Source organism: Terrapene carolina, unplaced genomic scaffold (assembly GCF_002925995.2).
Source record: "Terrapene carolina triunguis isolate 2854851 unplaced genomic scaffold, T_m_triunguis-2.0 Scaffold111, whole genome shotgun sequence".
Taxonomy (NCBI): Eukaryota; Metazoa; Chordata; order Testudines; family Emydidae; genus Terrapene; species Terrapene triunguis.
In genome coordinates this window covers 13043310-13046148 of record NW_020664462.1, presented here as the reverse complement: position 1 = coordinate 13046148, position 2839 = coordinate 13043310, and the positions used below count along the sequence as shown (strand labels likewise).

General features: G+C 38.9%; 1 protein-coding gene across 1 annotated transcript in view; it reads right to left on the bottom strand.

Moving 5' to 3' along the window:
• Positions 1 to 1592, bottom strand: part of GALNT11 (polypeptide N-acetylgalactosaminyltransferase 11) — a 75675-nt gene extending 74083 nt beyond the window's left edge. Inside the window, exon 1 of the mRNA XM_026652089.1 lies at positions 1523 to 1592. The gene's annotated coding sequence lies outside the window, so the exon portion shown is untranslated. The remainder of the gene's footprint in view (positions 1 to 1522) is intronic.
• Positions 1593 to 2839: the final 1247 nt, after the last annotated feature.

The window sequence follows — 2839 nt, the reverse complement described above, 5'->3', positions numbered from 1 at the left end:
CCTTCCACTAAAAATAACTGGCTATATCCCACTAATAGACAATGTACACAAAACTTAAAAACCCTAAATGAAATGTGTTGCATGAATAATACCATAAACATTCACCTGCTTAAACTATTTGGCATTTTCCCAAGCTGTTCTACCACTGTAAATGGTTCACTTAGAAAGAACCTACAATGTTTTACACTTTGGACTTGAAACAAACCTCAAGATACCTTTCTATGCACTACAGCTATCTTTGATTTCATACACTATATACTGCAATGTCGTCCCAGGAATGTCATGTTGAATTTGAGGAAATCCAAAAGCTTCATTAGATAGTTGTGGTAATAATAAAGCTTGAATTAGATGGACTTTCACAACAGGGTAAACAAATTACTGGCAAACTATATTTTTCTGAAATGTTTTTCTCCATCTACTTCCAGTTTCTAATGTCAAAGTACTTCTATAATGAAGAATTCAAATTTTCATATCTCTCTCCTCAAAGCGTCCCACATCTTTGCCAACAAAATGCTACAGTTTTCTTACTAGGAAAGAACACCCATAAATATCCCTCCTCTCTGATGAGAAACTACATACTCCATGGTCCCATCATGTTAGCACAGGTCCAAGCAACTAGAATTTAGATGCAAAAAGCAGCTGTAAGAGTTTGGAAGGAAAATAAATCTCATAAGACCCAGGGTCTCATGTTAATAAGCTATGTAACAGAACAGCCTAGTCTCATTTTAGGTATAATCAGTGGTGCAACCTTGTGTCAAGCAGATTAACATAATAGCCCAGTTCATGATTAGAGAATACAAACACTTACGTATTGGAATTTGGAAACATCAGCTTATAAAAATCCTAAAATGGTCACACTGAGCAACTAAAGTGGTGCTCACTTGTTGGATATATATAGTTGTGCTGCACAGTCCTCCTTCGATCCTAGAATGTTACTGTTTACCAACATACCCAGTACCCTGGGCTGCTCTTACCTACCCTTTTCTAACAATTCCATGCCACAGAATTACTCCACTGGCAGGTACTTCAAGCCATCCAGAGCATAAACACACTGCATGCCATTCATGGTGTCCTGATGATTTCCTCTTCCTTTCCGATGCTAACAGATATTTCTCTTCCTATCAATAAGGGCATTCTCTTTTCAAAAGCAGAGCCAGCTCTGGGACAAGCCATGAAGTTCATGCGCTGGCTCCCAAGAAAGGTGTAGGGATTTAGTAATACAAGCAATATAGGTCATGATAGGTGTTCTGTGACTGCCTCTCTCCCCCTCCTTCATACACAGCTGTAAGTACTGTAAGATTAAAAACCCTTTGATTCAACACACAGAAGAGACTGCAAGGTCAACCACATGGGAACAAGCTGCCCAATACACTTCTATTTAAAATCTACCTAGCTGTTCCTTTGCAAATTACACTTACAAAGCCTGCAGATACAGCCACAAAAGAAAACTAGATACATATAAAACAGTAGGATAATTTTAAGACACACATTCTGCATAATGAATTGAACAAATGAGTCTCACCTTTTCCCCAGCAGAGCCCGCACAAGAGAAGCAACGCAAGGTTACGTGGTGAAAATATGTTTGCTGCAGTTACGGTCAAATCCAGTTGGTGTCTTCATTCTCAGTGAACAATAAAACACTGAGCCTAAAACTTAACACTTTCCTGCTGAGTGCGGCTCATAAATTCTAACTGAGAACTGTGGCAACAAATACAAGTCTCTCTGTAATAGGCTAAATTGGATGAAATCTTAGGAAATAAATGCAGCAAAACTATTTCTGATTTGGCTGCATATCCTGCCCCAGAGAGCAGTTAGATTTAATTTTTTTAACTGATGTATGAGCTGTATGTTTGGCAGTAAGCAATCACAAGACCCTGCAGTCCTGATTACTACAGAGGTGTAAATACTAGCTATGCATATTATTACTAAGGCATCCATCTCCACAGTCTCTATACACTGTACATTATGGTTGGAGTGGTAGGAACCACAATAGTTAAGATGGTATAAGAGTTTCCATTCTAACCACCCCTTTGCTCCTCAGTTTTCAAATTGTAATTTTATTCATCTTTCACTTTTGGGGCTTGTCTTCTGCTTCAAGTTGATCTTTTTTAGTTGAGCAAATATGGTTTCGCTCTTTTTTCCCCCTCTACAGTAAGGAACGTAGAAAAGACATTTTCCCATTATAAACAATAAAAACATTGAGACTTCGTTTGAACAGTCTTCCTGCCAAAAGAGTTGGAGGATAAGCACTGAAATCTGGCAGCAAAACAGAACTCACTGAGCAGAAATACTTTTGAGTGGGCCAATGAGTTCTAAGCCATTAAATACTGAGCGCACACAATACATTTTGCTCAGGTACCATGCAAACGTTAAAGTTAAAGTTCCAATTAAAGTTCCAATCCTGCAATGAGCTTAATGAGGGCAGAGGGGTCCATTTGTGTGGAATTGTTTGCAGGAGTAGAGCCTTGTTGTGTAGGGGAAAACACATGTAAAGTGTGTATGGGCTGATAAAAAGACCTGGCAGGAGCACCTTGTATAAGGATCAAAGGTAAAGGAGGGCTTCTCTGATGTACCTTATAAGCAGACCTCCTAAAGAGACCTGACAATCTTTCCTAATAGTTTTGATCATGGAAAGGACGTGCTGTCGGCCTATTTTTTGCAAGCCAGCAGAAGATCAACCAGTCACGAAGAGTTAAATTTTTTTAGGTGTTTTCTTTTTTCATTTTAATATCTGGGAGATCCCATACAACTATGTACATTAGAAGTGTTAAGTTGGCAAAGTTAAGCGGTCATCTGTCAGGAATGCCAGAATTAAGGCTGCATACAGAACCTCTGCCCA